This window comes from Cydia fagiglandana, chromosome 17, assembly GCF_963556715.1.
Source record: "Cydia fagiglandana chromosome 17, ilCydFagi1.1, whole genome shotgun sequence".
In the NCBI taxonomy this organism is placed as follows: domain Eukaryota; kingdom Metazoa; phylum Arthropoda; class Insecta; order Lepidoptera; family Tortricidae; genus Cydia; species Cydia fagiglandana.
Window position 1 is genome coordinate 14,871,015 of NC_085948.1, and position 26,637 is coordinate 14,897,651.

At 36.5% G+C, this 26,637-nt stretch overlaps 1 protein-coding gene and 1 long non-coding RNA gene across 2 annotated transcripts in view; one reads left to right on the forward strand and one right to left on the reverse strand.

Annotated features, from left to right (window-relative positions):
• Positions 1 to 26,637, forward strand: part of LOC134672595 (neuropeptide CCHamide-1 receptor-like) — a 269,080-nt gene that overhangs the window by 88,982 nt on the left and 153,461 nt on the right. The gene's annotated exons all lie outside the window — the stretch shown is intronic.
• LOC134672752 (uncharacterized) lies at positions 3,208 to 5,182 on the reverse strand. Its single transcript, XR_010099382.1, has 2 exons — positions 3,869 to 5,182; positions 3,208 to 3,712 (listed from the first exon to the last, which is right to left on the reverse strand). It is a non-coding gene; the product is annotated as an uncharacterized LOC134672752 (long non-coding RNA).

Below are 26,637 nucleotides of genomic sequence, written 5' to 3' on the forward strand. Positions count from 1 at the left end.
TTTTGAGTCCTTGCGGCAACACGTTATACACGTAAGATTTCCCATTGAAACTGAAACCTGTATATTTTTTACTTTCTTCCGAGAGTGGTATTTGAAAGTACGCATTATTCAAATCAATTACGCTTATAAATTTCGCTCCGTGAAATGAGTTTAATACGTCCAATTGTAAAGTTGGTTTTTCGGTTTCAGAAATCATATTCTTATTGATTTCACGCGCATCTAATAAGACTCTTATTGTTCCGTCTTTCTTTAATGTAAATGTTAACGGACTACAATATTCAGTTTGTGAACGACTAATAATTCCCTGTTCTTCTAATTCGCGTAATTTTAATTCTATTTTCTCGCGATACGCATATGGCACGGGGTACGTTCTCTTTACTACAGGTGCATGTGATTCCATTTTTATCACATGTTGATAACAATTAGCCCTGCCTAATTTTGAGTCAAATAATGTTTTATGTTTTGTCAATACCGAATGTAAAGCTTTTTTCTCACTTTCTACTAATGTTATTCCGACCTTACATGTCACTTGCGTTTGAGGTTGGTTTGACGACTCTATGCTGCATTGATCTTGCCATCCATTATATCGATCATGAAATGGTATCCAAGTGATTTCACCTTTATATTCGATATTGACTCCACATTTCTCTTTTCTTAGGTCAATCGATACTACATTTTCCTTAATCCAGTCAAATCCTAATATCACTGGAAAACTTAGATTAGGTATTACTACAAATCCGATTTCCATCTGTAAGTCATTTATACCGATAGGTAGCAATGCTGTTATTTTAATGTCTTTACTTTTGTGCCCCGACGCTGATTTGATATTAAAAGGCTTGATCGGCATTACAGGTATTTCAGGATATTTATTTTTTACAACCTCCCAAAATTCCTCAGACATAGCCGTCACATCGCTACCTGTATCTAGCAAAGCTCTTATAAGAAAATCTCGCATACGTATAATTACTTCACTCTTAAACGAACTTGGTTCCGGTATTTCTTTTTCTTCCTCAAACACGGACGCGATAAATTCGTCATCTACATCAAATTCGATCAATTCGCTTTTTAATTTGTAACGTAGACATTTTCTTAGATTTTAAATTAATATTTTTGGGTTGAATTCCTTTTCTTATTTCAACGATTTTAACAATATCCCAAACTAACTCGATTGATTGCACTTCTTTGCATAATCTGTTGCATTCAGATGCACCTTTTGATGCTTATCTGTTGTCGGGGTTGTCATATGAGTAAAAATAATTAAAACTTGAGATATTTATGTTGTCACTCCAGGAAAACTTTGTATGATTTAGGTATGATTTTTATAGATAGAAAATAAGTTTGATGTAAAACAAAACATATAAATTACAGACTTACAAAGTGGCTCTGAAATGAAACCTTATTAGATTTAATGATAAAAATATATTTCTTAGGCTCATGAGTGAATTTGTCTAAATAATCAGTTCAGAATTTTCGAAGAATTTGTGTCTTCAGGGGATTGGCACCCTACTTTTGTTTTTTTGCCTTTTGTTCTCAACATATGAGAAGGTCATTCTGAGGTGACATGCACTTTTGATGTGTGGACCCCTCCGGGGACGCACGCTCGCATGAGCCCTATTTTGTGATAAGACCACACATTCCACATGGTGGTCAAAATGGTGGAAGCAGTTCGAGTCCTTCGGTGTGTTCCACTGAGTAAGTATAAATGGAATTTAGTTGTGATCAATTCCACAATGGCGCGAAACATTGTGGGTTTGTTCTTAACCAAGTTTTGGTTCTTTACAGAGTTGACTCCTGCTCGAGGGAAGGGAGCGCTCCGCCAGAAGTCCTAACAGCTTCCAGTGCGGTGAGCTAAATTTAGAATTGTTTCATTTTTTCTCTAGCGGCCATAAAGGGCATCGGCTAATATTTCCTTTTCTCGCTTTGCAGGAGCCGGGATGTTTCTAGATGTTTCTAGAAGCTTTTGATGTTTATAGAAGTTTCAAGATGTTTCGAATTTGAAGTTTTAAAATGATGCTGTGGGATCTGTCCCACGTCATCTGCACTGGCCGGCTCCAACCAGGTTAGCAGTCAGCTTCCCGGGGATAGGCGAGGCCACTCCCCGCTGCTCCAGGTCCGGTAGCAGTTTTTGAGGTCGGTCCGATGCATCTTTAATTTTTAAATTGCGTCTGCGCTCGGCTACAAATTTAAAATGTGATTTAGAGCAATAGTTATTTTAATTTAAAGTTTTGAAAGTTCTGGTGCATAAAACTTAGGTATTTCGAAATTTAGTTTTTTTAGTTTTTTATTAATTGGTGTAAACCTTCATAACTTGAACCTGTGAAGCGACCCAGCTTTGCCACTGAGCTTTTGAAATAATTGTTTAGAGATAAAGTTTATTAGATATAAATTTGTTTAATTGTTTCTCCTCTTAGCTTTCCTACAGCAAGGTTTCCATTTAGTTTATTTTATTTTATTTTGATTTCAATTTATTTTGTTAACATGGCTGTTTCCATTTTAGACAAGCCGGAGCTTTTCAATCATTTATTTTACCCCCCTTCAAAACACCCGTGTTACAATGGCGCCCAAGAATTTTTCAGGTTTCTAAATAATTACTTGCTGCAGGAAAAGTCTAGACTTATTTTTACGCACCAGAAAATAATTTTGTTTCACTCACCTTTTGTAGAGTATTTTGTTACATTTCAAAGATTTTTTGGGTATTGCATACCATAATTGGGGCATTTGCTCACATTTATGCTGTTTTCTGTACATTTACATGTAATTATTTTCGAAAATCATAGAATTTTGTATGATACATTTAGAGGTTATGAAATTTTGCTGACTTGACAGATGTCAATAACACGTGTTGCATTTTTAGTAAATTTGGATACTATTTTGAAGTTTTGACACTAGAATTTCGTTTGGTTTCACTTTTAACATTTAAATTTCAATGAAAAAATAAGAATTTTGTATTTTGTAACATAAGATAGGAGAACACAATTTTGCCACTTGTGATCACTTGTAGTAATCTATATTTAGTCCAGAATTTCATATTTAGGAGGAAAATATGTGAATTTTAGTAGAATGTTGTTTTGTGATTTTCATAGATTTGATGGAACTGCACTTTCATAAATGTTTTATAATGAATTTTGTAATTTTTTATGTTTTAACAGTTAAGCCGGAAGGCATAATAATTTCACCACATTTCAAGTTTGTTAAGGAAAACAATAGTTATGTTAACATTATTTTATTTTATTTTCTATACACAGCACAGTTTTTGTAAACATGAAGCACCAGAAATTTCAATGCAGTAGCATATTTAGTTTAATAAAGTTGAAACGCAACACTCAATTTCACAGCTTATGGATAGGTACATTTATTTAGGGTGGTCAAGCCAATCTGGAGATCATCCTAGGTCCAAGGAGCTGTGGAAGCGATGTCGGCATTTTGTTTTTCAGAAATCTCCGCATAGCCGCAGGGGAAACAGTTTAGTATGGAAGTCTGGTCTGGCAGTAGTGTCCGGCGAGATGCTTGTGGTGTTTCATGATCATTTAACTTCTTAAAGAATGAAGATATTCTTCTTCGGCGTGCTAGCGCTTATAGTTCCAGAACAATTGACATGATTTCATTTTCAAAATTATAAATTCCTGTGATCCGGCAGTCCAGTTGTAGAAATGGCTGGATGCCTTTTGTTTTGTAGTGGTAATATCCAAATTCAGCACGGTTTTGATGTAATCTGTAACAAGTTCACTTAAATTTTGAGGTATGCAATACATTTTTTGGGTTAGTTTAGTTTATTTGACTTTGAAATGACATTTAGCGTTGATTTTGAAGGGAGAGGGAAAATCGTGTGAAATAAGATGATTCCTGATCTCAAGATTTAGTGTTTTACCTGTATTTTTGGTAGTTTTCGGTTAACTCTGTGTAGTTTTGAGTCGCTGATTTAGCGTATTTAATATTTACCGTAATTCGAGTTTTTAACGGTACTTCACACAACGTAAGACTTGTGTTTCATATTAGATGGTAGTTTTCCAAATTAAAATGGTATTTGCAACCAAAGTTTTGTTCTTTGTAGATTAGTTTAAAGTGCAAAGTAAGGTTAAGTCATGGAATTGTTTTTTTTTGACACAGAGTAAGGTGCGTTCGGAAACGCGTAAACTTTAGTAGTGTTTTCTTAAGTTCGTAACGAGTTCAGCGTTTATAAAAACGCTCGTTTTGGAAAATCATTTTGTAATTTGTTTAAATATTGATATTTATTTAGTTAAATACAATATAGTTTTGGTTTATAACGTTACGAGATTTGGTTTTTTAGTACTCAAATTTAATGAGATATATTAATTTGAAGTAGTTTTTTTATTTAGACCTTATTTCGCCAAGAATACAGTTTGTAATCTCGGTTTGAGAATTGGCGGGAATTTCGAATAAGGCTGGCATGTTTAGAATTTTGACACAAGTTTTGGTAGGTTTTCAAGAAGGTGGTATTTTCCAAGGCCTCGCCTACACAAGAACGTTTTGTTTCACGGTTGTCTCGTATGGAGTGTTGGATATTATGGTAAAATATCCAATCACGACTTTATGCACGGTACGTGGTGAACAGCACTGACTGTATTCACTACTAATTTTGTTGCGGGGATGGAAGAACGGGATTTGTAATGCGTGAAGTATGGTAGGGGCGACAGATGAGATATGAACGGTATGGTAAAGTGCGTGATGTATAAATGGGGCGAAACAACTTGCTCACTTTTAAGGTCAGAGCGAGTCCTTAACATAGCCAAAGGTTTGGATTTCGGTAGTAGGTTTCGAGTGCTTACCACACTCGAGCACGGTTTTGTGCAATTTTGCGTATTTGTGGCTACGCATTTGGTCGGTATGGGGTTCATACCCAGCAGTTACCATTTTTGAGGGGCTGTTTTAAATTGGGTTCTTGCTTTTTTGGACATATCGACCGCGGTACCCCTTTTGGTTTGGTACCTTTTGTTTATCGTGTTGACGATCCAATGAGCCATTTTTGAAGGCATTGGAACGGCACTCGGTGTCTCCGCCACCTTTTTCATGCCTGCTACCGCAATGCAACTCAGTCAAATGGTTGTAGTTTTTTCAGTTTAGTATGGTTTTAGAGTTTAGGGGAGTTATCCTTGGACGCACGACCCCTCGTCTTGTACCAGTCGTCGTGCCGCCAAGGACGACAAACCACTCACCTGCTATATACCTCGTTTTGTTTAGGTATATATATTTTTGGTTTGGTTTTTGATTCCGGAGAGTTGGGGGGACAGGTGTACCTCACCAACTCAAAGAGCCGTTTTGGGATTTTTTTAGGTTTGTTTGATGATTGTTGTCTACCTGAAGGGCTGGGACAGGCCTTAGTGTCCTCAACCGGTAGGGTTACGACAAAGGTTTTCGTTGGAGGCTTATAGTTGGTGGACTATAGGTCTGATTTTCGCCCGGTCTAGCTGAGTTTTTTTTTTGAGGAATGCTAAACATCGGTCCTGGCGGTTGGTTTTGACTTTCTCAGAACAACAAGCTTTTGTCGCGTTGTACTGAGAAGGCCAACGGTTTGTTTACGGGTTGGAAGGATAGACGGAGGTTTTTTAGGGTTCCGTATTTCTATGTGCAGCGCAGTTGGCCGCATAGTTTTTTTTCACCTTCCGTGGTACTGACGTGGGTTCGAGATTATTATTTAGATTTTTTTGTTCGGTCAGAACAGCAGTTATTTTAAATTGTTTAATGTTAGTATGATTTTACTTTAAGATTTTTTGGGGGTTCGTTTGAGCATTTTTGGTATGTTTTAAATCTCGAAGTTGCGTCAGACTTTTTGTTTACATTCTAGGTTTTCTAGGTCAGTTTGAGTAGGTTAGTTTTCTTGCCTTCACTTTGTTTTAAATTTTGTTTTAGGATGAAAGTCGCTGAGGACAGCGAGCGGTTCACCTACGTTGAACCTTAAAATCGGGGAGGGGGGTATTGTAACGTAGACATTTTCTTAGATTTTAAATTAATATTTTTGGGTTGAATTCCTTTTCTTATTTCAACGATTTTAACAATATCCCAAACTAACTCGATTGATTGCACTTCTTTGCATAATCTGTTGCATTCAGATGCACCTTTTGATGCTTATCTGTTGTCGGGGTTGTCATATGAGTAAAAATAATTAAAACTTGAGATATTTATGTTGTCACTCCAGGAAAACTTTGTATGATTTAGGTATGATTTTTATAGATAGAAAATAAGTTTGATGTAAAACAAAACATATAAATTACAGACTTACAAAGTGGCTCTGAAATGAAACCTTATTAGATTTAATGATAAAAATATATTTCTTAGGCTCATGAGTGAATTTGTCTAAATAATCAGTTCAGAATTTTCGAAGAATTTGTGTCTTCAGGGGATTGGCACCCTACTTTTGTTTTTTTGCCTTTTGTTCTCAACATATGAGAAGGTCATTCTGAGGTGACATGCACTTTTGATGTGTGGACCCCTCCGGGGACGCACGCTCGCATGAGCCCTATTTTGTGATAAGACCACACATTCCACATGGTGGTCAAAATGGTGGAAGCAGTTCGAGTCCTTCGGTGTGTTCCACTGAGTAAGTATAAATGGAATTTAGTTGTGATCAATTCCACAATGGCGCGAAACATTGTGGGTTTGTTCTTAACCAAGTTTTGGTTCTTTACAGAGTTGACTCCTGCTCGAGGGAAGGGAGCGCTCCGCCAGAAGTCCTAACAGCTTCCAGTGCGGTGAGCTAAATTTAGAATTGTTTCATTTTTTCTCTAGCGGCCATAAAGGGCATCGGCTAATATTTCCTTTTCTCGCTTTGCAGGAGCCGGGATGTTTCTAGATGTTTCTAGAAGCTTTTGATGTTTATAGAAGTTTCAAGATGTTTCGAATTTGAAGTTTTAAAATGATGCTGTGGGATCTGTCCCACGTCATCTGCACTGGCCGGCTCCAACCAGGTTAGCAGTCAGCTTCCCGGGGATAGGCGAGGCCACTCCCCGCTGCTCCAGGTCCGGTAGCAGTTTTTGAGGTCGGTCCGATGCATCTTTAATTTTTAAATTGCGTCTGCGCTCGGCTACAAATTTAAAATGTGATTTAGAGCAATAGTTATTTTAATTTAAAGTTTTGAAAGTTCTGGTGCATAAAACTTAGGTATTTCGAAATTTAGTTTTTTTAGTTTTTTATTAATTGGTGTAAACCTTCATAACTTGAACCTGTGAAGCGACCCAGCTTTGCCACTGAGCTTTTGAAATAATTGTTTAGAGATAAAGTTTATTAGATATAAATTTGTTTAATTGTTTCTCCTCTTAGCTTTCCTACAGCAAGGTTTCCATTTAGTTTATTTTATTTTATTTTGATTTCAATTTATTTTGTTAACATGGCTGTTTCCATTTTAGACAAGCCGGAGCTTTTCAATCATTTATTTTACCCCCCTTCAAAACACCCGTGTTACAAATTTTAAAACGTTAATTAAGTCATGTAACCCTATTAACTGTATCGTTTCTAAATTACTATAACCTAATCCCACTCCTTGTTCACCATTGACTATTTCTAGTTCTATTGGCGCTCGCAACCCATTATTATTTTTTCCTAACAATTGGCCTGGCAACCAATTCATTTTATACATCATTTTTAGAATTTTGACCCTATCATCTGTTTCTGTAGCTGACCCGGGGACGTTTTTATCAGCAGATATTAGTTTTCCGAGTCGTCGATAACAATTTCTTGCTCTATAACAGCTGTCGTTGCTTCTGGTTTCCGCCAATTTTGATATTGTGTCTGATTTTTTCTCATAGGCTGATTGAATGGTTTCGAGGCCCCCGACGTTGATGGTATTGCTCGCGGCTCTTGTTTGTTTACATCGTCCATCGCACGTAGAAACTCGGCAGCTTCAAAGATAGTAGTAATTTTTGATGACGCAAACGCTTGTTGTATATAACGAGGAAAGTGCCTCATTATATCAGTCACTAATTGATTCTCCGAGATAACATATGTCAACATTTTTGCTTGTCCAACCATTTGCACAAAATAATCATGCATACTATTTACTTTTGTTTTGTCCCAAACTCCATGAACAATATTCCTACGTAATTCATTTTGCTCGTGTGTCCCCCAGTAGGTTTTCAGAAAATCGGCTTTGAACTCTGCTACACTGGTCCACCTGTCTTTATACAATCTGGCCCAATCGCGAACTGTTCCCTCTAAACATTCGAGAACCGCTTCTATCTCATTTCCATCAGTTACGACCCTTTTTAGATAAAATTCTAGGTCTTCTAGAAATGTCACTGGATGCGATTTAGTTTTGCCAAACTTGGGACGTTCAATATTAGTGTTTTTAATATTGTATATGATTGTCTTCTTCTCTTCAGTAGAAAGCTCCTTTTCACTGCCTGAAACTGTTTCAACATGCTCTGTATCTTCCATTGGTTGCTCCGATGTTGTAACCGCAGTCTCTATAGTTTCCACTTGTACAGGACTAATTGCCGTTGCAAGCTCGTTACGTAGTTGACTAAGCCCCGCTGTCATTTTCTGTTCGGTCTGTCTTAACAAATGATAGAACAATCCACGTCTAACATCTGGTTTCTTCTTTATGTTTTTACGAGCTACTCGTGCTTTTTGATTAACTCGATCAACAGTGCTTCTCTTGATAGATGGCGTAGTTTGTTGTATATTTTGACGTGTAGATTTAGACTTGGTTGCGGCCTTTCGCTGTCTTGTAGATCTCTCCATTTTAATATATTTTTAGTTAATTAATTTACTTTATGACACTGTTTTAACACTATTTTTCACTTATTTAAAACACTTAAGAAACACACTTATTTAACACTTATTTTTAATTTTATAAAATAACACTAATTTAACACTTATTTAAAACAATTAACTTTCACTGGTTTTCTACACTGTATTAATAGTTTAATTTTAATACATATATGTATATGTCCGTACATTAACAAATATGCATATATTTGATTGATAACATTTAACTATCGCCCCCTATTTTCTTTTGGACTTGTATAACGCATCGTATTTTTAGGAAATTTTATTTGTCTATTTACACTAACGTATTTTTATGTTTGTTTCAGGTGATGTAAGTCCCTAACACGCAAGCTACGTCAGTACAATGAAGCAGAGGAAGAAAATTTGATTTATTTAGATACTAGTATATAGAAATATTTTATTTTATATTTAATTAACTCCAAATCAAATCAGTTCACATTCCAGTTTTCTTACGGCAGCAAAAATGTAGCCAAAAAGGCTACTTTATGTATCAAACTATTCATATATTTAATCCTGGTCATTCCGGTACCAAAAATGTACCTTAACCCAATATTAGCTAATCTACTTTAATAAAACTCATCCAGAATTAATTATAAATAAATAAAAATAAATAAATTTGGCCATGTGATCGTCTAGTGAAATTAATACGTTGTGAACCTTAGTACCCTTCGTCTTTTATGTACAGACTGATTAGATTTGGATTTAAAATACTACCCCTAAAATACCCTATGTAATTGTAAATATTTCTACTGTATTTCTATATTATAACACTATCATATGAAAAAAATTAAATAATAAATTATATTTTTTAGAATTTATCTTCTACCGAGCCCTACCGTGACCAGTTACCATGAACAGTAGTGTAAGCCCTTGTTGTTTGTAATTATATTTTCCTTTTATATCCATTCGCTAATCTAGCTAGCTAAAGGAAAATATGTATATGTAAATGTTGCAAAAATTAATACGTACAAACATACTTTATCTACTGTCACGCCTCGGATGAAGTCGGGTCTCTAAACTAAATAATACCTATTTTATTTTGTTTTGTTTTTAATAGGTATTCCTAAACACTATGTAATATTTACTTTTATCTGCGTTTCGGAACCTATTTTCAGACAAGAAGAAACGCCAAGAAACTTATCTGAATATACTATAAATGTATGGAATACTGAAGCGATCGTCTAATAAACATGACTTTTTAACCCTTAGATACCCAATATAGAAAAGCTCAAATTGTCACTAGTGAACTGCTTCGCCTGTCACTAGCTCCCTATAACAAAATTATTTAGTATGTCCTCAAATAACTTTGTTCCCCTATCTCACCAAATATAAAAATGTATTATCTTTAAATCATATTTAATATACGAGCCTCAGTAACCCATCCATATGCTACTAAAACTAGACTTTAATTTATTCTGTATTTTAAAACAATTAACTCTCTAATGATTTTAACACTGTATGTAACTAAAATACATGTGAAATAATAAATAATAATAAAGAAAGAAATAATAATTAACCCTAACACCCAAATAATGACTCTACCCTAACTCTACCCCAATTTCACCTATTCTAATGTGTAAGACTAGAAGCGAACCTCTAGTATTACAGGGGGGGGGGGGGGGGAAGTGTGTGAGAGGGACCCTAATTTAAGCTGTAAACGTTCGGCCGACAAAACCGAGGTATTGCAAACCCTAGAGTCTGTGTAATTTGCCTCCCTCCGCAGTATAGGCCGTAGCCAAGGGTACTGACGAATAAGGCGCCCTATTCCAAATATAAAATGTGAATATATAAATATATATAACAAGACCACGCTTCTTCAATTACCAACAGATTTCAGTGAGTAAAGATTACTCTTAATGATCCACACGTGAGATCCTCACATCCCTCTGTCAGACCTTGAAGATAACGTAAGAGGTATAATCGTCACCTGTGTAGGTAAAAAGGTTGACGCCAGGCCCCTCTCGCGACCTGGACCTAACACTCTACTGGATTCCCGGAAAAGCCTGCTTATCACCGCTAGGTTAGGCGTTTTCGGTTGATTGACCGTGCAATCAGACACTAATCTGGCTCTAAAACACAAAAACACCAAAACACACGTAAGTATTTACACTGAACTAGCAATTGAACAGTCTGACAAAAAGCAGCATAGTAGCTACGTAATGTCAAACATTCAACCGTAAAAATAACACCTTTGTTTTAACGTCTACGGGCGAGCCAGAGATCGTGACAATCCGACGGACAAAAATAGAATAAACCGTTCCCAGCTTGGCGTGGGGGGTATTTATAACCATAAAAGACATTAACGAAACGCGTTTGACGCATTTGACGCGTTAGGCGCACTTCAAAATAAAAACTTTGTTATTTATTTCCTTTAAACTCGAGTTCCAATCTTGAGTAGTTTTAGCAAAGAGATGTGAATCCCATAAGACAAGCAAAGTCAAAAGAAACCCCTTGCCTCGGAAATCAAGACAAAGCCACTCTCTAACAGATGGCGCCACTCTCTTGATATTCAACAATTCTAATGCACATCAATGTAAAAAACATGGATCAAAACACATGGCGTTCCAAAATTAATAAAAATCATTTATGTCTATATGTAAATATATATGTTTTATTGATATTTTTATACATTTTCATCTTTAGTTTCAATACTGCGTCAACAGATGGCAGCATAATCTTCGTGACTACAAAATTCACCGACAGTAATTCTCTATACACATTCCATTCTCTTTGGATTCAGCGAATCAGTTTTTCTGATTAATGGCCCACTACAAACTTGACTCAGTTAAGTTTTTGTTTGTTGTTTCGAATTTCTCGTGAGAATGTTTTGCTGTTATTTAAAATTAATTTACTGAATGCATATATTATAGTTACTTACATGTATTTATTTTAATTAACATTTGTATATAATAATTGAGGTTTTAAAGTTTATGAAAATAATATAGATCGATTGATCAGCTGTGTCAATCATTATTTATGTTAACTAGATCAGCTAGTGCGTCTAGTTACAGTGGACGACATCCGGAAAATTGCAAGTCACTTTTGGATAAGACTAGCCCAGGACCGGGATAAGTGGCGTACACGAAGAGAGGCCAGTAATGGGCGACCGAAGGCTAAAATGATTAATTTTTTTTATATAACTTAAGACTAACTTAAGCCCGCGCGGGCGTCAGAGCCGAACCCGCGCAGGCGTTAGATCCAAATTAACTCCAGACCATACTTCCTTTAGGTACCTACAAAAAAATATTTTTACATATTCAATCCCGTTACTAGCCAACGAATTCTCTTGATCAGATATTTATTAAATTCAATATAAAACATTCCGACGGTGAAAACAACGTAAACATATTTGAAGATGACACATGAGACACGAGTGGGGCTGTGTTTGCTGAAATTTATTTATTTGATGCGAGCAAATACGTGTTTAGCAGATATTGGTTTTCGTTTCGCTTGAAATTGAAATACCTATACTCTATCCACGTTAACGAGCTAGTACCAGAAAAGTCAGACTGCACGTGATTGGTCAGCGATAAGGGCGATGCATGTGCAACGGGTGAGTTTACATGATAGTCAAATCTGTCTATTGTACGGTGCGGACGCTTCTAATTGCTCTAAATATTTTTATCTTAATAAAAACCTTGTTTTTTTAGTTGTTATAAATATCCAAACACCTATTTAGTGACCTAAATCAATAGTTAATAGAATCAGGCGTTACTTTGCGGAAATCCATATTAAAAAAAATAAGTTCAAAAACTAAAACCCGACTACTGCAAATCGCGCTCTAAAAAGTATGAAACAAGATAGAATTCTTATCTAAAATTATCAAGCAGAAAATATTATATATGTTAACATTTTTTTTATATAAAAATACAACGTAATATAATTTACTGAATCTTTTATATATTTACAGAGATTCAGAGGATCGCCGTGGTCGTATCCTACGATTATAAACTTAAAAGTAATGTGGCATACGACCACGGCTATCCTCTGAATCTCTGGGGTCATGATTTCGGTACTAACTTTTTGAAGTCACTTTATATTACTTTTGCGAGCACTTTATATTACACGCAGAGCGCCGCCTATATCGGGCTACGCCCGACTCCTTTAGTGCCTATGAGGGCGCCGATGGCGGGCGTCTTTGGACCGCGTACGTCGGGTTACGCTCGACACTTTTAGTATGAGGGCGCCGTAGGCGCCCGGTTTTGGAACGCGTACGTCGGGGTACCCCCAACTCTTTTAGTATGAGGGCGCCGAAGGCGCCCGGCTCTGGAACGCGTACGTCGGGCTACTCCCGACTCTTTTAGTGTGAGGGCGCCGAAGGCGCCCGGCTTTGGAACGCGTACGTCGGGCTACGCCCGACACTTTTAGTGTGAGGGCGCCGAAGGCGCCCGGCTTTGGAACGCGTATGTCGGGCTACGCCCGACTCTTTTAGTATGAGGGCGCCGAAGGCGCCCGGCTTTGGAACGCGTACGTCGGGTTACGCTCGACACTTTTAGTATGAGGGCGCCGAAGGCGCCCGGCTTTGGAACGCGTATGTCGGGCTACGCCCGACTCTTTTAGTATGAGGGCGCCGAAGGCGCCCGGCTTTGGAACGCGTACGTCGGGTTACGCTCGACACTTTTAGTATGAGGGCGCCGAAGGCGCCCGGCTTTGCAACGCATACGTCGGGCTCCGTCCGACTCTTTTAGTATGAGGGCGCCGAAGGGGTGTACCCTTGTTTTGCCGACAAACTTTTCATCGAATATTATTTCATCGACAACGATTCATCGAAACGTTAGTACTAGTAATATTGTTTGGCGCTATTTTGTTTCATATACTATTTATTTCAATTTTTCTTACTGCGTGGAAATACTATTCAACGAATATTATTTGATCGCTGATTCATTTCAAATTATTTTAATTTGCACAACTACTAAACATTGCAATTCATTTGTTCGACGTATTACTTTAATACATTTTTATGTCGTACTACTCATTTATACATTTTTCTGTTGTAAGAATTTTAGATTTCGGTTAGGTTAGAACTGCGACCCCACACAGAAACGAACGGCTTTCAAAGTAGGTTTAGGTTAGGTTAGAACTGCGACCCCACACAGAAACGAACGGCTTTCAAAGTAGGTTTAGGTTAGGTTAGAACTGCGACCCCACACAGAAACGAACGGCTATCAAAGTAGGTTTAGGTTAGGTTAGAACTGCGACCCCACACAGAAACGAACGGCTTTCAAAGTAGGTTTAGGTTAGGTTAGAACTGCGACCCCACACAGAAACGAACGGCTTTCAAAGTAGGTTTAGGGTAGATTAGAACTGCGATCCCACACAGAAACGGCTTTCAAAGTAGGTTTAGGTTAGGTTAGAACTGCGACCCGACACATAAACGAACGGCTATCAAAGTCAAATATCACAAATTGAAATAATTTTATGCGTAATAAATTTTATTAAATGCAATCCAAAATGAAATAAGAAAACCCGTAAAGAAATACCACGATATAAACTATATATGAAATAACTCGAGTGCCAATTAAAAGTCCCCGATGTAAATTTACTAGTATCAATTCTTCGACGCAATGACTTGTCGATGAAATGAAAATACTTGAAACGTTGTCTTCGAAATAACATTCGATGAAATGTCGGTCGGCAATTCAAGGGTAAACCCGCCGAAGGCGCCCGGCTTAAGAAAGCGTATGTCGGGCTCCGTCCGACTCTTTTAGTATGAGGGCGCCGAAGGCGCCCGGCTTTGGAACGCTTATGTCGGGCTACGCCCGACTCTTTTAGTATGAGGGCGCCGAAGGCGCCCGGCTTTGGAACGCGTACGTCGGGCTACGCCCGACACTTTTAGTATGAGGGCGCCGAAGGCGCCCGGCTTTGGAACGCGTACGTCGGGCTCCGCCCGACTCTTTTAGTATGAGGGCGCCGAAGGCGCCCGGCTTTGGAACGCGTATGTCGGGCTACGCCCGACTCTTTTGGTATGAGGGCGCCCGGCTTTGGAACGCGTACGTCGGGCTCCGCCCGACTCTTTTAGTACGATGGCGCCGAAGGCGCCCGGCTTCGGAACGCGTACGTATCTTGTAAAAAAATTGACTGTTTCATACATTTTGGCTGATCAGGACTTCTATATCTATACCTATTGACGTTATAAAATGTTGCAGGACATTAAAAAATCACCATGTATAGCGGCCAAACAAATTTCTTTTGCAAAAACCTTCTTGTATCGCCGTAGTCGCGTAACACGCGGATAGAATCCAGAGCGCTTGTAGATTCAGAGTTCGAATCACCTAACCGATAAATTAATGTTTTATCTGGCGCATGCAAGCAAAGCCGGGTGCAAAAGCTAATAATATTTATATATTTGAAATGTGCTATTTGTGCTCTTTCCAATGATGTATAACACATCATCATTACTTAATTTTAGTTTTTTGGTTCGTGACTTTATGACCTCTAGAGGGCGCAGTGTTAATTTTTTTGTGACGCCATATAGCCTATAACCAGTGGACGATTAAGACGATTCGAATGACACATCGTTTGTTAAATTATAATAAGTACTTTAGAAGTTATGAGGGAACAGATGAACATACATACATACATACATACATACCCACATACATACCGGTCAAAATCATAACCCTCCTTTTGCGTTGCCGTAGTCGGGTAATTAAAACCAAAATATTACTTTGCTAATCCGCGTAAAAAGATAACGTGCTAGTCAATCAGTGCTAACCCGTTATACTTACTTGCGTATTTTTTTCATGCAATTAATTTTCCCACCCTCCCACTGCAAAAATAAATACGCAAATAAATATAACAAACCACCACCAAAAGAATAATACTCGACACGTGTTTCGCCTCTCTACGAGGCATCCTCAGGAGCTGTTGACGGTCCGACGTCCGGCAACGGAATGACGTGTCCAGAATGGTCAGCCATATTTATACCTTGACCACTCCCCCTACTGTGCAAGTGTGAGTGAGATGGAAAAATTCGTAATAACGGCGATGACGCAACATTCAATTGTTCGTTAAGAATCATGCCCCTATTGTTGTACCTAATTATTTCCAGCTGTTCCAGAACACCCAAACGCAATCCCTTCTCGCAAACGTGCAAAACATCAAAAGAATGATTCTCAGATAAAGTGTGGCCTGTATCTAATAAGTGCTTTGCAAAATTGGATTTTTCTGGATGGTTATGTCTATATGACGCAACATGCTCTTTATACCTAGTAGTGAAATTACGGCCCGTTTGCCCCACATACACTTTATTACAATCTTCACAGGTAAGCTTATAAACTCCAGACTTTTTCCCATTCTCGATCTTATCTTTGCCATTACAAAGCTTTGAGCGCAAAGTGTTATTTGTCTTAAAGGCCACAGGAATGTCGTTAGATTTTAAAATATTGTAAATTGCATCAGACAACTTGCCAACATAAGTTATGCTCGCTTTATATTTCTTAATCGGTTCAGAGGATCGTGCCGCATACAACATAGTGTTGACTATAGTATTCTGCTTCTTTCTGATGATACCATCCACAACAGACTTATCGTAACCATTCGAAACTGCTAAGTGATAAATATTATTTAATTCAATCTGATAGTGTTCATCAGAAAGAGGCACAGTCAACATTCTATGCACATAACAATGAAAAGCAGCCAACTTATGCTGCCACGGATTTTTCCATCTCACTCACACTTGCACAGTAGGGGGAGTGGTCAAGGTATAAATATGGCCGACCATTCTGGACACGTCATTCCGTTGCCGGACGTCGGACCGTCAACAGCTCCTGAGGATGCCTCGTAGAGAGGCGAAACACGTGTCGAGTATTATTCTTTTGGTGGTGGTTTGTTATATTTATTTGCGTATTTATTTTTGCGGTGGGAGGGTGGGAAAATTAATTGCATGAAAAAAATACGCAAGTAAGTATAACGGGTTAGCACTGATTGACTAGCACGTTATCTATTTACGCGGATTAGCAAAGTAATATTTTGGTTTTAATTACCTAAATCAATATTTTGACTATCCCTTAACTATTTTGAACTGCATATTTATAATCAATACACAGTTGTTTAAAGTATTTAGTCCATCAATATGTCATTTCAGTATTGATCATAAACATGCAGTTGGTTATTAAAACTTAACTAAATAGAGTATTAAATAAATATTATAACCATAAGAAATGTGTAAAAATATATAATCGAAGCGACGGCATGTAAGCCGTGCCGGACAGCGAGGTGCCATTGTTTACGCCCACTGCCCTTTTTTGTCCCTTTCATCTGCATACAAAAGTGCAATAGAGAGAACGCTATACTAGCTTGTTAACGTGGATAGAGTATAGGTACTGTAGGTAGTTACAAGGTACATAATGTATTGATAATTTTTTAATTGAAATTTTTTAACAAGTCCAATATCGACTTCAAAGAGACTCAACTTCAAACATAAAAATTTAATCGAAAATAAACATCAGCAATTTTCAAACGGCCAATAGGGCAGAGTGGCGCTCTCTTATAACAGAGGCCAAGATCCTTTTTGGGTCACTGAGCCATAGTAGTATATATATTTCTATATATACTACTATGAATGTAGCAATAGTAGTAGTACATATATACTTCGTGAATAATATTTCCAAGTATTTTGAAGTAAAAATTCTTTAGCGGCGCTGTGCACTTTTTGTGATGGGAAAAAAATGTTAAACACGCGACAGGTGTCACGTGACCGTAAGACGTAAGACGGACACCTGACCTGATCGAAAATCTGTTACAATATCATTGAGTTTTCACTTCTGCCGACACTCTCGGAGTGCAACCCGTTGTTTTTTTTTAATTGAATGGATTAACTTCATCCTGGTATAAACCAGCCATGCATAAGCAAAAATTCGTAGCATAAAACAGCAGATTTATTAACTTTAGCTTTAATAAAGTTAAAATGGATAGACCGAAGCAAAAGTTAATGGATTTTCCTTTAACATTACGCTAACTATTTAAAATTTTACACATCCACGATTCTAATCCTACTGCTGTATTCGAACTTCAAGATATACACAAGAGACGACACGTACTATATCCATTCTAGATACGTTATAGTTTAGATATCAACTAGTTCTCTTTTGCAGTGCAATTCGGGCAACCAATGTCACTTTTACGTTAAATAGAGTAAGATATCTATTAGATGTGAATTGGATCTCTAAGTCATATCCTGTGGAAATCGTTCAAGAGTATCTCCAGAATCGCGCAAATGTCAAATTTGACAGGTTAGATCTTAAACATATCGTTATCGTCTTGGTGATGTCTAAAAGATATCTAACAGATATCTATTTCAGAATCCGAATCGAGCCCCTAATGCAAACCATATTAGAGTCAGACCAGGCTAGGCCAGGCTTCGGGGCTAGTGGAGTAATTGCAATAACATGTTGAATTGGCAGTTTTTTTTTGGAAGTTAGTTGTTTGAAACCCTAAAGCTGAGATTTGTTAAAGAATATTTGAAATAGGGAATATTGTACTAAGTAAATTATGTAGACAGTACATTTACTGCCATCTTTCGACACAAACGATTAACACTAAACTTTTAGAACGCCATTTGACTTTGATCCTTATTTTTGCACTGATGTATTACGAGTAGTTTTCACTGATGTGTGGTATGGCGCCATCGCAGTAAAAGGCACCGTACCTTTGGCCTACTCTCGAGTCGATGGCGATACTTTTTGACATTTAAAAAATTTAACACATATCAATGAAAAAATAAGGATCAAAGTCAAATGGCGTTCTAAAGTGTTAATCGTTTGTGTCGAAAGATGGCAGTAAATGTACTGACTACATAATTTACTTTGAACATATTCATATAGTCTAAATTCTCTTTGCCTTTGTTTTTTAATATTTTATAAGTACACATTTACATCCTTTTATTCCCTTTGATCCGTACAGCCATATAAACGAGTCAAATGTATGCTGATTGGAATCTGCATTCCATTCACTTTAAACCATTCTATCATTCGTTCAATGGACAAGCGTGTTTATTAAGTAAATTCTCCAATTTACTTAATTCAACAAACTCTCCAGTTAGTTTGTCTAGTGGTTTGAAGCATACTATATTTAATTTCATTTGGATAGCAATTATGAAGTGTGTAGTGCTTGAAAATGGAGGTAAAATTAATTACAAAATCGAATTCATATCGATAACGAAGTTGAGTAACCACATTGAATCAATTTTAATATAATATGTAATCAGATGAAAACGTCTTATATTCATTCGTTATAATATAATTTAAAAGTCATACCGCCTTTATTATTATCGTACTTGTTATAATATTAGTTTAATAAATATTAAATATATAAGTAAAACTAACCATTTAAAATAAGAGCTTATAAAATTGTATTGAGGTCTGGAGAACGGTAAAAACTTTCCCCGTTCGACCCTCGATAAGTTTTCGCTAAAGGTCCCTGTAGTGCCTCAAGGGGTCTAATTACATGAAGAAATAAAGAGTCTGAATTTTATCAAACTATTTGGTATGGTTTTGATTAGGGTTTGCTCCCGGGAAATACCGGAACCGAAAGTACCGGGAATTCCCGGGATTTAGAGCCAAGCAAAGAACCGGGATTTCAAAATTAAATTCCCGGTACTTTCGGGATTTTCGGGACTAATATTTCCGGTACAATATTTGACTGTTTTCTGTTACTTAGCATGAAAAATCATGTTTTTTAAAGAAATATATCGTATCAATCTAAGTCTGACGCTAATACTTTTACGGCTGACCACATATTAAAATCAAAACAAAAATAGTCAATAAGTTTGACAATGCCAACAATATAAAATTGCGTATTTTGAAACTATACGGACATAAGTGATTCTACGATTAATAATTTTATACGAATAACTAGTTATTGTACTAATGTTTAGAGAAACATTCGCGATCGTTTTAGGTTTTTTTACCGAAAATTCGAGGTAAAAACTGATTTTTGAAGGCAGTCCCGAAAATACCGACAATCCCGGGAAATCCCGGTTCCATTTTTGCCTGGTACCGAAAATCCCGGTTCTTTTAAACAGTACCAATCCCTAGTTCTGCAATCCCTAGTTTTGATTACCGACAAAAGACAAAACGTGGACATGTCAAAAACATATGAACTAGAAAATGCGAGTTTTTAGATTAGGCATTTTAAGGTACATTTACATGTTTGGCTCTGATATTCGATTTTCATTTAAGATACCGCTATTAGCATAGCAGGGCAGAATTGCATTTAGGACGCACGTTAAAGTCATCGTTAAAGTCGTCTCAAAACAAAACAATATCAGAACCTTAACAAAATATTAAGTCAGAATTGGCCATAAAGATCAACGAATTTTCATTAGCCAATGTTCGGACAAAGCTTTGGGACATAATAAAATGGAAAAGGCTAAAATAAATGGAAGTTAGAAATAGCTAATACTTTTAAATGCCTTCAATTTACATACTTGCATTAAAACTTTTTAGATGTTGAACAACAAAATAAAATCTAGTTCATTCTCATCAAATTTAGCGCTGTATTTTTATTTTTAAATACCTTCAGTGATTGCATTGAGACTTTTTAGGTGTTCCAAACAAAATAAAATCTAGTCCATTCTAAATATAGTTCATCAAATATCGCTCCGTATTTTTATTATGCATGTAGGCAGTGAACCTTGGTCAATGAACAAGTTCAATATAATGGGATTATTTTCATAATTGTCACCTCAATTATCTGTATAATGAGTAGATACCTACCTGTCTACTGCCGTATTAAAATTGTAACCATGAATCATACCAAACAGTTTTAAATGGCTGATATGAGTTATATAATATGACCCTTATTATGACTTATTAGAACAACAAATTTAATAATAAATACTACACATAAATTATTTAAAAATAAATGTATACATACAAACTTCATACATATAAATCACTTATTTTATTTGTGACAAAGTCTCAAAATTCTGATTTTACAAATAAAAGAAAAACAACTACTCACCCTTAAAATCATGCATGTAATTATGTCATTAAGTATACTTTGTAACTTTTATCTGAACATTACAACTTTTAACAACTTTTGTAAAAACGCTTCCTCGAATACAAAATAGCATTTTGTCACGAAACCTGAACTTTTCAACTTTTGGATTATGTTTTTTTCTGTAACTTCCTTATAAAGTCTGTCAAACCGTTTCCGTCAGTAGAAAAAAAGGCAAATTTAAAAAATGTAGGCGCGAAGTTTAAGTTGGATTGGTTTACTTAGTTGTTCTTTTATAATTTTACTTTGTACTCTTTTAAGCCAATTATAACTCTTATAATTGGGTAGGTAAAGTTTTTTGAAGATAGGCAAATTATATTTTTTTCCAATAGTATTCGTCATAGTGATTACGAAAATGCAACTCTTTTATTTATATTTCATTTTATTGATTAAATATATTTTTTTAAGTGATCGATATGACGTTTGTGAGATATAATGGCAGATGCGGCATTAATGTCTTTGCGCGTAGCAAATGGGAAGAGATAGAAAAAAAACGATGTCAACTGTCAGTGCCACTTAGCTGTCATTCCCGAAAATTAACGGACAAGCCTCATTTTCTGTTACCTTGCGAATTGCTATTAATGTTATCATTGAGATTTTCGACGACTTCAGCACGACCCACGGACTTCTGATACCCCACGACATCTGCGCGTATTTGGACAAAGATTGAATTTACTTTCGACAACTTGGCACTGCATATTGGACAACGTTTTCTTCCCAACCCCTACACGACGACCCTTGCGCTGACCCTTGGACTGAGTTTTGCAAGAAAAATAAGCGAGTTAATGCGAGATTGCGAGCAGATTCTACAAATTTGAAATTATTATCATAACAGTGATAAGCACAATGCCGTTGAATAAGAGGAGCAATGGCCGTACAGGAGTGCGTATCCGTGAAATACATAGGTACATAAAATTTTCTTCACTTATTTTTTGATTTTTATTATTAGATTGCCATGAGCTGTTAAGTTCGTAAACAAGAAATCGGTCTAATTTTTTCTAACAATTTCAGCCATCTGAGTTTAGTTTTGTGTGGTTATCCTCATTTTATGAATGTTGTTCTTATTTTCAGGTGGATGTAAACACTCATTGGCGGTATTATACTGATGGCTAATTAGAACCATTGAGCCATCACATACTTCCGTGCAGTGTTATTGGGCTAAGCCTCGAGCATCCTGTGAATGTGAAGGATATAATTATTTTCATAAAAAAGAGCAATCGAATTAGGACCAAGATATCCCGAGAAACTAAAGACATTTTATAAAAAAATGCAATAAAATGAAAATGGGAGACTCTCTATTTTAACAATGTTACAAGATCATGACAATGTTATGGTCTATACTTACTTATTAAATTTTTAAAATCAACATGTCTTTATCTTTGACTTGATAATGTACAAATGATTTGGGTTAAGTTTTATGAAATGCAACTTATGCTAAAAATCTATTATTATTATATTTCAAATTATCGTGAACTCGATGTTGCTTAAGGCGTATCCAGATTAGTCAATTTTTGGCCAATCTGATTAAATTGCCCGATCGAATCGGGACGTGCGGACGCAAACGCCAATTTGGCTCGCCGAATTCAACCGCCGAGAATGACCGATATTAACGATAAAATGAGGTGCTGACGCAAGAACACCAATTTGTGACGCTAGTATTTTCGTTATGGGGCATTTTTTCAATTTAAAGGGCTCTAATATCACCATAAATCTAAAATCGGAGATTGACGCCAATTTCAGTCCCGTCTGGATACCGCTTTAGCACCGCGAAAGGGCGCTGCGCGGTGCGCGCGGATTGACGCATGCGCGTACCGTATGCTTAGTATCTATGGTAATATGATTTTAAAAAATATGCAAATAAAAGGCGGCAAAGTTTATTCGTTGTGCAATACTCAATAAGTTACCGCTTGTTATTTTAATACTCGTAATAAACAAAATGAGTTCAAGTGACGAAAACGACCTGGAATAGACGGCACACCGCCTCATTTGAAAGCAGAAGCAAACTTAATAATGAATAACTAGCTTCCTGCCAAGTGCAGGGACAAATACAACAGGACTTACGACATGCTCATGCTGTGGAAGGACACAAGAAGGACAGCCAAAACGCAAGAAACACCTACTCTGAAAGTGGTTTTTAGCGTATTTCTGTGACCAAGTGAAAACTAAAAAGCCATCTACATTTAATATAAACTAAGAATATGCGTTGTTTTTTTAATTGTATTCGCGTCACTTTACCCCTATTAAATACGCTTTACTAAATTGAATTTGTTTTATTTCCTCACATAATTTGAGAATAGTGCTTACTAAGTATACCTCAATGGAAGCAAAAATGTAGTATTTTTGCGAGTTGATACACTTGCTACTTGTGTATAGTGGCAAATGTATTAAACCCGCAATCAACACTAATCAATATGTAAACAGGCCCCAACGTGAAGCACATTTACCCTACAGACATACTTATCCATATTGACCATATTTGAACCTCTCAACTCTCTTCAAGGGCACGCCACACAGCGTGATCCTATATACTGTTGTAATGTTAATGCTTAAGGATAATAATTTGTGGATTTATAAAATAAAACGAAACGAAATTTACTGGATTTATATTATATTATTTTGGATTTATATTATAAGTTTTCTAAAGTACAGTCGCCATCAGATATATTGGTGCAGCTAGGGTGCTCATAAATATCTGAACACGCCTCTATTATCAGGGCGTGCGTGTTCAGATATTGTGAACACCTTGCCGAGCCCATATATAATAGCCAATAACGACCTAGTTATAAGACTATTACAATCTTAATCATTATGTATGTATAATACAACAATCACGTTTATATAGTCCTCACAAACGTATAAGTTACCATTTTGGCTAATATATCTTCAAAGCTTGGCACCGAATCGCTGTTAAAGACTTTGGTGTGCTCAAATACGCTGAATTTGGAAAGTAACGTCTGTACTTCCTACAAGACGGTACGACGCACTTTTGAGTTCATCTCTGTAATATTATATTTCCATTCGAACGTTTCCGGGATCGTCTCCATCTATTGTGTTGATACTGAGATCCAAAATGACTCGTGTAGCAGTCCAAGAGTCGTGGTGAAGGCGTTAATGAAAATGTTCTCCAAGAAGCAGTGCCAAGTAGTCGAAAGCAATCGTTATCATTATCAAAATATCCGTGTTGATCGTGCTAGGGACGTTAAAAATACTTATTCTAGAAATCACACCGACATCCAATTACAAGAAAACACAAATGTTTCGTCCGACCATTATTTTCCAATTATTTGCAAGTTATTTTCCAAAAATGACACTGACAGTTGACATCGATTTTTTTTCTGTCTCGTCCCATTTACTGCGCGCAAAGGAATTAATTACTCGAGTCTGCCATTTCACCTCACAAACGTCATATCGATCATTTATAAAATTATATTTAATCAATAAAATGATATAAAAATAAAAGAGCTGCATTTCCGTGATCGCTATAATGAATACTATCGGGAAAAAATATAATTTGCCTATCTTCAAAAAACTTTACCTACCCAATTGTCTTAAATTTGTTTGTTTAAGCTAACTTGATTGCTAGTACATTTTTGGTGTAATTTTTTTATATTGCGACGCAAAGTGAGAGATGTAAAATCATGATGGTTCATTTGAACTATGTATTTGTTATTCATTTACTTTTTATATTGCGCTTTACAATGATGAAATGAATAGTCTAGTTACTAGACATGACTTACTCTAGTAAGTGCTCATCCAAACTCTTAACTAAGCAACATAAAAACTAGTTTGATGTATTCGTAAAAGTGTAAAAGGTACCTACTTAAATACAAAATACAGTACGTAGCGCCCCCCTTTTTTAAATACCTGTCGTTAAATTTAAATAATCACGATTATTCAACAGTGGCGCTAGTGTGCACGTTGATGGGCTCTGGCCGAAAGGTGTCGTGTTTCGGAGGTTCCGGGGCAAACTGCCGAATCTGACACAAGAGCAGCCGATGCAACGTAGCCACGCCGTTTTGTCGACTAAATAGTGTTTAGTTTTAAGTTTATAAAATACATTATGTATAAGGCATTTGTAATATGGACCTTGTTGCCTGAATTAAATTTCTAAATAAAAATAAATAAATAAATAAACGAACCGTGAAGGTGCTCGTCTGACGCCAGTTAAAATATCTTAATGACATCTCCAATAAGGCCCGTTTTCCGTCAAGTACATTAATTACAATTAAATTTTAATGAACGACACTGAATGAGCCTTATGGGCCGTTATAAGCAGGCGTCGTTAAAGTATTATGGCCAATATTTGCCGCTTTTACGGTTTCGCTGAAACTGAAAAAATACTGAACACAAAAGAATGTTTGGGTCATATACATTTTATAGTATGCTTGATTCGGTCGCGTTCTTAAATATCGCAAAGTTAAGGGAATCTAAAGTTAATTTGCACATTGCACCCTTCATCATCATCTCAGCCATAATACGTCCACTGCTGAACATAGGCCCTCCCCCTTGGATGTCCATTCGTACCGGTTGGAAGCGGCCCGCATCCAGCGTCTTCCGGCGACCTTAACAAGGTCTGTCCATCTTGTGGGTGGACCCTTACAAGCTAGATTTTTTTTCAGTACCTACTTGAGAATATAAGTATACCGCTTGGGCCCTGTAACATGATTATAAAATTAAACTGTAGGCTGTACTAATGACAGCTTACATTAGAGACAGTATACCTACACGATACACAAAAAAATACCCTCCTATAGAAAATGGACGAACAAAATGTATGAAACAGCTAAATTTTTTTTCGTGATTTCGTGGTTTGTCCCATAGTGCAAGTTGCTCAGTATAATCCCAAAACCTCCCTGGCAACGATAATGCAGTCATTTTTAATCAACTTATAAAATATGTACGAATAATTGGAAATCTAAAGGCATCATAATTTATAAAAGGTAATTGAAAAAAAAAGTGTCATCGCTTGAGGAGTACAATGTATGTTTATGTTATTATTTGCTCGTGTTTACAGGCTTGCCGGTATGTATAGAGACGATAACTTGTCCGACGAAGTGAGCTTTGTCTTTAACCCCTAGACGGGGACAATATGACCGATTCTGATTTATCATTAACACTTTGTTATTGAAGTTATTATCCATCTCACGCGCGCCAAGAAGTGCGAGTGAGATGTCTAATGACACAATATCAAAACCTTAACAAATTATCATATAAATCAGAATTTGGTATCTTTGCACTGAATAAATGAATTATTTTATAAGTCGCAGAAGGGACGCCGTATATTTGATAAAAAAATTGCTGAATTTATTAGGTATGGAGAGCTTTTAATTTTATCAGGCTTACAATTTCATTAGATAAAATCCCCAAGAGAAAAGCTTCAATTTTCCGTACAAAGCGAGAAAAAGTTATAACGAGCTTCGCCGTTGCACGTGTACAATCATTAGTCAACAATTATGTTGTAATAATTGTGGTCGTTTTTAGAACCACAATTTTCGTGACCATTACGTCTACAAATAACAGGTGTGAATTATTATACGAATGGATCCGTTAATCTACGTTCGTAAACATTACCATAATAAAATTGCTTTCCCACTATTAGTCATTATTTGTGTAACACTTTGTGGGATTAATTTTGAGCGTTGAGGCTTAGATAGCGTGGGATTTGTAAAATATTTCGGTTTTTGGATCAGCTCATATAAATACCTAACGACCACAAAATGTCATTGCCGTAAAGTCTACCCATCAAAAACATAAATGTGTAATGAGAGCCAAGTTCAATATTGAGAATATTCGTCTTTGTTGACTTCGCCAAGAAAAATGAAATCTATGGGTGCCAAGTTCTAGTTTAGTTGGGGTGTAATTAAAGTTCAGGATTTGACTTGTCTAATGGGAGCA